We start from the raw sequence: 12,494 nt of genomic DNA, 5'->3' as shown, positions 1-12,494 counted from the left end.
AATTCTTATTTATAAAATAAGGATAAATTCTTATTTATAAAATAAGGATAAATTCTTATTTTACAGAGCTTGCATAATTGGTTTATATGAATTAATTCATTTACCTTCCTACAAAGCATTATTATCTCCATTTTATAGCTGGGTAAAGTGAGATTAAGTTTTTTCTAATAAATTGCCTAAGATCATACACTTATTAGCTAATAAGTGCTGAAGCTAGAAGTTAATCCAGGGAAATATGGTTTCATATACCATGCCTTTAAACAGAATGCTATACTTCCTGTTCCAGAGTGGTCCAATGGCAAGGAACAGCATTCAGACAGCAAGGTAAGAGGTGGGACTGAATGTTTTGCCATCCTTGATACCTATTTCAAGGCTGGGGTAGGAAAGGAAGAAAGTCAACAGTGTTGGAGCTAAAGAGATTGAGAAGCATACACTGTGAATGGTCATTAGGAAGCCATTAGTAGCTCTTGAAGGGCTTATCTTAATGGAGAAAATTGGGGAGAACATTCCAAAAGGAAGGCAACGTTGCAGCAAAGGCTGAATGTGAGCATCCCATGCGGAGAGATGTATAAAAAAATAAAAGCACTTGCAAGAAAGGTAGAAATTGGAATTTTTTTTTTATTTTATTGTGTTTTTCATGAATTTCTTTTTTGACCTAAAGAAGGAAGGAGAACACCTGAAGAAGATGGAGAAGAAAGAACCAAATGCCAGAGCAGGCTCCTTACATGGACCCTTGGGGGAACACTGGCTTAGCAAGAAAAGACTCTTGCCCCCAGGAGAAGAGCAGAGCAGGGCAAAATTGCTGCGGTGGGTGGAGAATGATGAGACATGTCTTTGATGAGACAAAGGTGAATACACACAGCTTACGTGATCTACCACATCACCCTCCAAAGAGGGGGTCAGGGAGAGGGCTTAAAGACTGGAGATTCATGGTGAGACAGCAGGATTTGAAATTGGACTGCAGTGTGTGAGCTGGAGACCTGGGGATAGGTGAATTGAGCATTCTTGAGGGAATACATTGATCAGGACACCAACTTTATTCACACAGGCTGATAATTAATTTAGTTTTGAGATAAGCTGGTGAAAGGGAAAGTGGAAGTTTATTATTTCCCTCCTTTTGAATCATTTTTAAATGACTAAGTGAAAGTTCATAACAGCTCAATGGAAAATATTCCCATAGAAATGGAGCCCTTTTGGAAACCACCTAGGATGGATATTTCTGTGTATGCAGGCCAATCGCAGGAGGCCGGGGCTCCTGAGGCATCCGAGCTCCCTTTGTGCTGAAATGGCAAAATTTGGGGGGATGAGAAAAAAGCAGCAGCATATTTTGTCCTGGAGCACTAATTACGAAGCACCAGAAGGGTTTCAAGACACTCAATTAACAATGGGAGCAGTCAATAAGAACTTCCTGACATAGAGACTTTAATAAATCGTTGTTTCTTTTTGGCTCTCATGAATGTTCAGCCATGAAACAAACAGATATTTTCTTGACCATGTTGAAAGATGAGGGCCAGAGAAGACAAGGAGGTTCTTGGGGACAAAGATACCCCAAAAGGATACAGTTCACAGTTTGAGGGCTCTGACTCTGTATATGGTAGTTTGCTTGAACAAGTCAACAAAGTCTTTAAAGTCTGTTTCTTCTACTAGAGAACATGGAGACCATCACCTGTCTTCCTATATTCTTGGGAGGACTGAAACAGATGTTTGACTTAAGAGCTCCCCACAGTGTTACCATGAAATGAGCCCTCAAAAATCATATTTGCATTAGTTTTAAAGTACATTATCTGGTCCTCTAAGACTTAAAATACTGTGTTGTGTTTAATCATCTTCAATGCACCATCTTGTGTATAGCACTGGATAAATAAAAACCAGGCTGGATGGCTTCTGTTTACCCAGCTCCTCCCTTCACCACCTTTCTTTGGTCCCTGGAGATTGGTATTCATGAACCCAGCCAAAGCACTCTGCAGCCCTCTGGTTTTGACCAACAGACAAAACTCATCACAGAGTGAAGGCAGGGAAAAAAAGGAATCAGGTGTTTATACTTGCTTCTTCCCTGGTGGGCCACTGAGGGCCAGCTGTATCTCTCAAAGGAAGGTCTCAGACATGTCAGGTGGCTTTCTGCACACATGCCTCACTGTCTCCAGTTCAGAAACGGCTCCATCCTCTCCTCTTAACCCTTCAGGCCAGGGCAGATAACTGTCCCTGCCATCACTAGCCCCTGGGGGCGGTGCCACCCCTTGTGGTTTCCCTATACTTCACCTATGCATTTATAAACTGTCCCTTTATAAAACATTCCATAAATGATTAAATTTGAGTGTGACATCTATTTGCTGCTGCAAATATTACTTAAATACGACCGAAGGAAGTGGCCCCAAACAATGCTAGTATTCCAAGATTTCCTAAAATGGTCTCCAAAGTCCAGTTTTTTTCTAATGACTGTGCCATGCTTCCCCCCTGCCAATTTCAGCCATGATCTGTTCTGATCTTATTGTTTTCCTCTTTCAAAAAAGCAAGGCAGGAAAAGGCTCCCCACATACTCCTTGTTGGTCTGTGTATTAGTCTGTTCTCATCCTGCTAATAAAGATATACCTAAGACTGGGTAATTTATAAAGCAAAGAGGTTTAATTGACTCACAGCTCTGCATGGCTTGGGAAGCCTCAGGAAGCTATGATCATGGTGGAAGGGGAAGCAAACATATCCTTTTTTCACATGGCAGCATCAGGGAGAACTACTGAGCAAAAGGGGGAAATGTCCCTTATAGAACCATTAGATCTTATAAGAATTCACTATCATGAAAACAGCATGAGGGTAACCACCCCCATGATCCCATCACCTCCCACCAGGTCCCTCCCACCACATGTAGGGATTATAGGAACTATAATTCAAGATGAAATTTGGATGAGGACACAGCCGAATCACATCTCTCTGTCCCTATTCTCCAAAATCCCATGTCCTCACATTTCAAAACACAATTGTGCCCTTCCAACAGTCCCCCAAAGTCATAACTCAGTCCAGCATTAACTGAAAACTCCAAGTCCATAGCCTCATCTGAGACAAGGCCTATAAGCCTGTAAAATCTAAAGCAAATTAGGTACTTCCTAGATACAATGGGGGTATAGGCATTGGATAAATAAACCTGCTCCAAACGGGAGAAATTGGCCAAAACAAAGGGGCTACAGGCCCCATGCAAGTCTACAATGCAATAGGGCAGTCATTAAACCTTAAAGTTCAAAAATAATCCCCTTTGACTTCATGTCTCACATCCAGGGCACGATGATGCAAGAGGTGGGCCCCCATGATCTTTGGCAGCTCTGCCCCTGTGACTTTGCAGGGTACAATCCCCCTCCCAGCTGCTTTCATGTCTGGCATTGAGTGTCTGTGGCTTTTCCAGGTGCGTGGTGCAAGCTGTCAGTAGAGCTACAATTTGGGGGTCTGCAGGATGGTGACCCTCTTCTCACAGCTCCACTAGGCAGTGTCCCAGTGGGGACTCTGTGTGGGGGCTCCAACCCCATATTTCCCTTCTGCATTGCCTTAGCAGAGGTTCTTCATGAGTGTTCCGTCCCTGCAGCAAACTTCTGCCTGGACATCACGTGTTTCCATACATCCTCTGAAATCTAGGCAGAGGTTCCCAAACCTCAATTCTTGATTTTGGTGTACCTGTAGGCTCAACACTACATGGAAGCTACCAAGACTTGGGGCTTGCACCCACCAAAACCACAACCTGAGCTATACCTTGGCCTCTTTTAGCTATGGCTGTAGTGGCTGGGTCACAGGGCACTAACTTCCCATGCTGCACAAAGCAGGGGAGCCTTGGGCCTGGCCCACAAAGCCATTTTTTCCTCCTAGGCCTCCAGGCCTCTAATGGGAGGGGGGCTGCCATGAAGACCCCTGACACGCCCTGGAGACATTTTCCCCATTGTCTTGGTGATTAATATTTTGCTCCTCATTACTTATGCACATTTCTACAACAGGCTTGAATTTCTCCCCATAAAATGGGCTTTTCTTTTCTATTGCATCATCAGGCTGAAAATTTTCTGAACTTGTATGTTCTGCTTCCCTTTTAAACCTAAGTTCCAATTCCAAACCGTGTTTTTATGAATACATAAAACTGAATACTTTTAACAGCACCCAAGTCACCTCTTGAACACTTTTCTGCTTGGAGATTTCTTCTGCCAGATACCGTAAATCATCTCTCTCCAGTTCAAAGTTCCACAGATCTCTAGGGCAGGGGAAAATGCCACCAGACCCTTTGCTAAAGCATAACAAGAGTCACCTTTGCTCCAGTTTCCAAAAAGTTCCTCATCTTCATTTGAGACCACCTCAACCTGGGCTTCATTGCCCATATCACTATCAGCATTTTGGTCAAAGACATTCAACAAGGAATGTCTAGGAAGCTTCAAACTCCCACATCTTCCTGTCTTCTGAGCCCTCCAGGTCTCTAGGAAGTTACAACATTTCCCACATTTTCCTGTCTTCTGAGCCCTCAAAACTGTTCCCACCTCTGCTTGTTACCCTGTTCCAAAGTCACTTCCACATTTTGGGGTATCCTTATAGCAGCACTCCACTCTGCCGGTACCAATTTACTGTATTAGTCCATTTTAATGCTGCTAATAAAGACATACTTGAGACTGGGTAATTTATAAAGGAAAGAGGTTCAACTGACTCACAGTTCTGCAGGTCTGGGAGTTCTCAGGAAATTTACAATCATGGTGGATGGGGAAACAAACACATCCTTCTTCACACGATGGCAGCAAGGAGAAGTGTCAAGCAAAAGGGGGAAACCCCCTACATAAAACTATCACATCTTGCGAGAACTCACTCATAATGAAATTACCTTCCACTGGGTTCTTCCCATTACATGTGGGGATAATGGAAACTACAATTCAAGATGAGATTTGGGTGGGGACACAGCCAAATCATATCACTCTGCATCTAGGTGATTTAATGCTGATGATAAAATGACTACTAAGCTTCTGGTTAATACCCTGGCCCTCACTGTGCCTCCCAGGGCTGAGGGTTGGCTGCCTTACTCCTCCCAGTCTTGTCCACCTCTGCAGCCCACAAAGGACACTGGGTCCATGCTGGAACTCACTATTTAGCAATCCCAGAGAGAGCAGGGCCAAGGGCAACTCAAAATGGAGCTCAATTTTGGGAACTTAGGAACGAGGTTGGTGTGGAAGCCTTTAGCATAAATTTGTAAAGTGTATTCCAGAGGTATATTTAGTTGTTTTAAAAATTCTGTAAGAGGAAATATATAGCTTTTGTTTTCCTTTTCTTAGCACCATTTGTTGGGGGTGATTAGACTGTCTGTAATAGACAGGACAAAGCCAGACTGATGGACCAAGAGTTCCAGGCTGTCCCCTCAGAATAAGCCCGTGTCTTTTGGCAATTGAAGACGATGTCATCATCCCCTTCCTGCAATGCACCAAATGCAGCCCGGCCTGAGCAACAGAAATCCCAACTCCAAGTACCACCTGGCTAGTTAGCTGAGTTCCAGGCAGAATAATTTCTTCACAAATCAAACTCTTGCTTAGTCCTTTCTTTGTGCCCAGCACTGTGCTTCGTTTGGGGAATAAAAGAACCTCAACAGCCCTATTTGGGAGTTAGAACCCCTCGGAGCCAAACTCACCTACATTCTTCACCATTTGCATGTCTGCAAGCAAGTCTCAACCTCCTCCTGCCTCAGTTTCTACAGTTGTAAAATGGGTATTGGGGTTGTCTTGAGGTGTATGTCATCTAATGCATGTGGAGCACTTAGCACAGGGACAGAGTAAATGACCAACGATTACTATTTTAATCCATCATGAAGATAACTGGAAAAGTATCTAAGATGCATTTTTGCCTGGAGCTTCAGTACAGTGAAGAAAACAGACATAGGAATCTACTGTTACAGTTGAGTGAGATACATTCTCTAATAGAGGTAGGAAGAGGGAGGCACAGGACCCCAAGGAGGAAGAATCCACCCCCACCTGGGCAAGTCAAAGTAGGCTTCAGAGTCCCAGGAAGTAGAACTGGTGTTTGTTAACTTCTTCAGAGCCCCAGCCCTTCAAAAGCCCAGGCCCCCTGGTGTACCTGCTCTGGAGTTCTGTCTAATGAAGACTCTTTGACTGTCTCCTGAGTCATCTCCTTTTTAACTCTCCATAAATCTTATCGTGAAAATACTTTTCTTGTCTCCCTCGTCAATGCCTTTGCATTTCTTCTTTGCTTTGTTACTGGCATTCCGACCAGGGGCTTTCATCTCTTCACAACACAGAATCCTTACTGTGCTGTTTTCTATCGTTTATGCAACCCCTGTTATTCTCTCCCTTCGTGCATTATTTAGTCCTGGAAAGTGCTGGGGGAGAGAGCTTGGAGGAGAGATGTCAGTAAAATAAGTTGTATTCAACTGCATTATGCTGTGAAAAGCCCTAAAAGGAAACCCCTATTTTTCAGGGATGGGGGTATAGACAAGGGGAGTGGTTAAGGAGGGGAAGATTTCCTTGAAAATAATATATAAAGGCCTTTTCATGTAAATATGTGAAAACTGATTGTGGTACTTTATTCTTCAGATAGAAGAGCAAGGTCAGCAATGCATCCTGTATATTACAAGAAAAAAATCAAATTTTCTGTCTTCTGAGTTGAGGAATGTAAGAAACTGTAATTATTATTATAATTATTATGCTGATAAGAATAGTATCATTATGATGATTATTTATTGAGTGCCAACTCTATACCATTCACTGTATTAAGGGCTTTACATGCATGATCTCATGTAAGCCACATAGAAGACCTATGAGGCAGGCAGTATTATTATCCCTGTCATAGGGAGGAGGACGCCGAGGATCAGAGAGGTTAAGAGCGTGCCTAGGGTCACACGGCAGCTGCGGAACTGTGACTGACACCCTGGCCTGACTACGACCCTGACCCCACACTGCCTGCCACTGTCTGGGGCTCTCTTCAATGGAGCCCACACAGTCCTATGTCCTCACGAGGATCACTGGTTTGTCTCCACTAACCCTCCATGCAGCCCCTTGGGAGCCTCATCTTGGGTTTCCTAATGATTTGTGCATCGTCTCCCGAAGACCAGACCATCCAACCACAGCAGCCAGGGCCCTAAGGCCATCCCGCATCTCACCTCAACCACCCTACGTGATTGGAAGGAATTCTGACTCTTTATTTAAGCCTTGTTTATGCTTTATACCCACCGGACTAAAAGAAATCAGAAAGATTAGTTGGGCCAAGTGATGCCAGGGGTGTGGAGATGTGAGGACTTCATGTGCAGCTATCAGAAATGTGGTCCTGGACAGCTGTTCTGAGACTGACCCAGTGCCCATTACGTCAAAGTCAGTCTGGGCGTAGTTTATGTGTGGTCTTCCTGTGGCTACTGTAACAAATCCCCAGGAACTTAATGGTTTAAAGCAATACAAATGTATTATTTTATAGTCCTGGAGGTCAAAAGTCTGACATAGAGACTCTTGGAGGCTCTAGGGACAAATCTGCTTCCTTTTTGTTTTACATGTTCTACATGCTGCCCACTTTCCTTGACTCCTGGCCCCTTCCTCTATCTTCAAAGACAGCAATAGAGCATCTTTTAATCTCTCTCCAACTCTGGGTCTTCTGCCTCCTCTTTTTTCTTATAAGGAGCCTTGTGATTATACTGGGCCCACTTAGATAGTCCATGATAATCTCTCAATCTCAGAAATTTTAATCTAATTCCATCTGCAAAGTCCCTTTTGCCACCCAAGGTCACACATCTGCAGTTTCTGGGGATTAGAATGTGGATATTGTTGGGGTCATTATTCTGCCTGTCATATCTGAGATCCAGAAATTCCATTCCTAGGTATATATAAGCCAGGGAACCTCTCACACCCCTTTGCAAGTGAATCGTAAAGGGTATTGTTGGAGTTATTCAGGGTGTTGGGAACCAGAGACAACACAGGCATTCTACGTGGAGATAATGGAAAAGTGAAGGATGTGGAAGATGCAAGGACACACGGTGAATGAAAGCAACAGCCTAGAGGTTTACACCCTGACATGAATGCATCTTAGAAAGAATGCTTAGGCCGGGCGTGGTGGCTCACACTTATAATCCTAGCACTTTGTGAGGCTGAGGCGGGCGGATCACTTGAGGTCAGGTGTTCAAAACCAGCCTAGCCAACATGGTGAAACCCAGTCTCTACTAAAAATACAAAAACAAACAAAAAAGTTAGCTGGGCATGGTGGCAGGCACATGTAATCCCGGGGACTACTTGGGAGGCTGAGGCAAGAGAATCACTTGAACCCAGGAGGTGGAGGTTGCAGTGAGCTGAGATCACATCACTGCAGTCCAGCCTGGGCAACAGAGAATAACTCTGTTCAAAAAAAAAAAAATCTTAGAGAGGGAAAGCAAAAAGCAGAATAAGGTGTGTGTGTATGTGACACAGGATCATTTACATCAACAAAACAGCCAAGTACAAAATTGCAACATGCACTTTGCATGAATACTGTATAAGCAAAAAGACAAGTTTGGACACCTTGGTGATAGCTGCCTAGGAGACTAGAAAAGGAAATGTTATGGGATAGAAGAATAAAAAGGAATAAAAATAAGTCTTGTTCAAATATCATCCCTTCCGTGAAGCCATCCTTGACCCGCTGAAGCCTCCAGGTAGAGGGGCACAGTTCAGCGGGTACAGGTCTTTAACAGGATTCTTGCACACTGTCTTGTGTCGGTGGGTTTGCATTTCTAGCTTTATGTGAGCTCCTTGAATGCAGGGACAACATCTTGTTTTCCTTTGTATCTTTCAAGAGCAGCACAATGCCTGCTTCACAGTAGGTGCCTAATATGTATTTGGTTAACTTGAACAGTGAACAGTGGGAAAACAAGACATCTGGAGCGGGTGTCTCACATGAGCTGACACTTAGAAAAATTTCTAAGGACACTCAAATGGGCTTTAAAGCTATGTTTGGAACAGAAAGTTGAATCATAAAGCCTGATTCTTGCAGGTGAGCAAAGGAGAAGGAGGGCAAAGAGGATGGATGCAGACCTTCTGAGCATCTGTTCTGCTTCTAACTTCTCCAGACAAAATGCCAAGAAAAATGAGCATCAGAATAAAAATGCAGAATGAACATTGGTAGAAGGGAAAAGAAACCCCAAGTTGGGTAAAGAGATTGTAAGACAGCATTTAATTGTTCTAAATAAATCCAATCCAAACGAGTGGCAGAAATGCTGAGACAGAGGATAGAAAGTATCTCCAAATATTTCAAAAGGTGGCAGTAAATTCTGAGATTCTGTAATGAGACTGACATTGTTCTGGGTCAAGACTCCAGAACAGATCATTAAAGCAATGGTTTTGAACGCTTAAAAAAAAAATAAAGTGGTGATTCTTCAGACTCCTACAAGGGTTCATTAAAATCAAGTTGTGCCTGAGTGACCTGGTTTCCTTTATGGACCTTAAATGGTAAAAAGGTAGAGACCTGTAGTAGACATTTCATACAGATTTCAGCTAAGAGTTTGACAAGCTCTTTCTCAGTGGTTTTAAACACAAGGCTGATTCTTGCTTTGACAACCAGTTCAGTTATCATACCCAAATGGCTTGGATTCATTGAATGGTGCCAATCTACCACACATAATATTAAAAACAGCTACCATGTATTAAATGCTTACCACGTGACAGGTACTATCCTTGGCAATTCACATAGAGTTATGCATTTTCAGTTCCAGCTACTCTAGGATGGAAGGGCTGTTACTACTGCACTTTGCATGTGAGGGAAGTGAGGTACTCACAGGTGAAATAACTTCCCCAGGTCCCATGGCTAGCAACAACTGGCTCTGGAGACTCAGCTAACACAGCGTGTTATTCTGCTAGAGAATAGATGAGATGCTGGGCTGTCTGACTTTCAAAATGGAACTTAGAAATACAAGAGCCTCTGCAGAAATGGAATGAACAAAAGGAAATATTTTCTTTTGTCTTACCTTTCAATCATTCTCTGCTTCTCACCTAAACACAGCTCTCACAGCCAGACTCTCTACTGAAAGGTATGCTTGGTCTTTCCAGGCCATTTCTCTATAGTAGATCTCTGTCATAGGGTCCTTCTCAGGGACTGTTTTCCTCCATTCTATTGGTCTGTTTACCACATGGTTTTAACCCCTGGTCCTGACCTGTTCCTAATCAGTGTCCCCAAATTTCAGTTTTGGGATTTAGCCTCACCCTACACTGCTTCACCTGGGTAGACTCTCTTCTGACAAAAATCCATCTGTGCAAGTTGCTGTGAAATACAAATAAGCTTATGGCAGGGCCCAGCAATAATGGGACTTCCTGGGATAGAGGGTAAGTGCCTCAAGTAGCTGAAGAGGCTTCCCACACAGCTCATCCTCCTCTGAGCAGAGTAATCACTGCAAACAGGGTTGTTGGCCATGCAGAATCCATCCCTGCAAGTCTGGGATTCAAAAGATACTTCCCTCTTCAAATAGGAGTAGGAAAAGGTAGCATTTAAGGGGCACAGGCACTTAAGGGGAAACAATCCAACTAACTTAAATGTTTGTGTTTTTTTACATTTAATTCTTATCTGAACAGACCTATCTATTTGGTACCATACTATGACTAGAAAGAAACCATTTGAATTCAAGGTTGAATTTGGGAAGAGTTTATATCAGAACTACATCCAGCCATCTTGTCATTTAATGCACACTAGTTGAATACCTGGTAGAAACAACAGGGTGAACTGGATTATGTCCAGAGTTTGGAGTCAGAGGTCTGGGTTAGATGCCTATTCTTCGATGCACTTGGTAGATGGCCTTAATATCTCTACCCTGCACTTCTTTTAAAAATACAGGTGATGATACACATCTCATAGGGTTGCTGGAAACCTTATGCTTTGCTGTCCTAGGAGCAGACCCTGCAACAAGGATTCAAGTGTGCGAGGTTTATGTGGAAGGTGATGGGAGCACTCCATGAGAATAAAAGAATAGGAATGAGAGTGACAGCGAGAATGGGAAATGAGATAAGGAAGGGAAAGCAGCCAACAAAAGGGCTGTTATCAAATCAACTGTCAATAGGGATAACTAAAACTGAATCCTGCTGGTGAATTATGGAAGCCAGTTTAAAACATAAGCCTTGGCCGGGCGCGGTGGCTCAAGACTGTAATCCCAGCACTTTGGGAGGCCGAGACGGGCGGATCATGAGGTCAGGAGATCGAGACCATCCTGGCTAACCTGGTGAAACCTCGTCTCTACTAAAAAAAAATACAAAAAACTAGCCAGGCGAGGTGGCGGGTGCCTGTAGTCCCAGCTACTCCAGAGGCTGAGGCAGGAGAATGGCGTGAACCCGGGAGGCGGAGCTTGCAGTGAGCCGAGATCCAGCCACTGCACTCCAGCCCAGGCGACAGAGCGAGACTCCGTCTCAAAAAAAAAAAAAAATAATAATAATAATAAGCCTTAGAGTTATCACATTCAAAGGGTGAGAGAGTTGGGGTATTTATACACCTGCTCCTGCTGGTCTTTGGTTGAGGCCTGGCTGTTCTCAGAATGTGTTTGTTCTCCCACAAGTAAATTAGGCCAGTATGCCCTAGAATGGTAAAAAGAAGGGATATAGGCAGAGCATCTCCAGTGTCTCCTAGGGATTTTGCAAGCTAGTCTATGGAAAGCCTTTTAAAAATTTATTTATACATTCAACAAATATTTTAAACATGCCTACACTCTGAGTAAGTACTGAGGCACTGAGCGTTGGAAGGTAAACAAGTGCTCTTACAATAATTCTACTAAAATTTCAAAGGTAAAGTAAGTCATTATAGTCATTATAGTTAATACTAAAGAATGCTCTAATAGGGAAATAATAGAGGGGACTTTGGTAAATACAGCACTGGAACTTAATCTATTATACAGATCAAGGAGCTCTGCCTTACACTCAAACAAGAAAGGTTTAAGCTGAGTCCTTAAGAATATGCACCGTTCACAATAGCAAAGACTTGAAACCAACCAAAATGCCCATCAGTGATAGACTGGATAAAGAAAATGTGGCACACATATACCATGGAATACTATGCAGCCATAAAAAAGGATGAGTTCATGTCTTTTGCAGGATCACGGATGTAGCCGGAAACCATCATTCTCAGCAAACTAACACAAGAACAGAAAACCAAATACCACATGTTCTCACTCCTTAGTGGGGGTTGAACAGTGAGAACACATGGACACAGGGAGGGGAACATTACATACTGGGGTCTGTCAGTAGGTGGAGGTCTAGGGGAGGGATAGCATTAGGAGAAATACCTAATGTAGATGATGGATTGATGGATGCAGCAAACCACCATAGCACATGTGTACCTATGTAACAAACCTGCATGTTCTGCATATGTACCCCAGAACTTAAAGTATAATAAAAAAAGAGAAATACTAAATGGAGTATTAAGAGAGGTGTAGAAACGGACTTTCTGACAAAATAGTAAAATATGCCATATTAGGAAGAAGTTCCCAGGAGAGAAGAGTTTGCCAGTCATCTTGTTTCTGGCTGTGGCAGTCCAATCCCTCACCTGGAAGG

At 43.2% G+C, this 12,494-nt stretch overlaps 1 protein-coding gene and 1 long non-coding RNA gene across 2 annotated transcripts in view; one reads left to right on the top strand and one right to left on the bottom strand.

Annotated features, from left to right (window-relative positions):
* CDH13 (cadherin 13) overlaps positions 1-12,494 on the bottom strand; it is a 1,108,439-nt gene that overhangs the window by 750,739 nt on the left and 345,206 nt on the right. The gene's annotated exons all lie outside the window — the stretch shown is intronic.
* LOC111552552 overlaps positions 1-12,494 on the top strand; it is a 36,684-nt gene that overhangs the window by 7,700 nt on the left and 16,490 nt on the right. The gene's annotated exons all lie outside the window — the stretch shown is intronic.

The sequence above is a fragment of the Piliocolobus tephrosceles genome, chromosome 17 (assembly GCF_002776525.5).
Source record: "Piliocolobus tephrosceles isolate RC106 chromosome 17, ASM277652v3, whole genome shotgun sequence".
NCBI lineage: Eukaryota > Metazoa > Chordata > Mammalia > Primates > Cercopithecidae > Piliocolobus > Piliocolobus tephrosceles.
The sequence above is the reverse complement of the archived record's forward strand: the minus strand, read 5'-3'. Positions and strand labels throughout refer to the sequence as shown.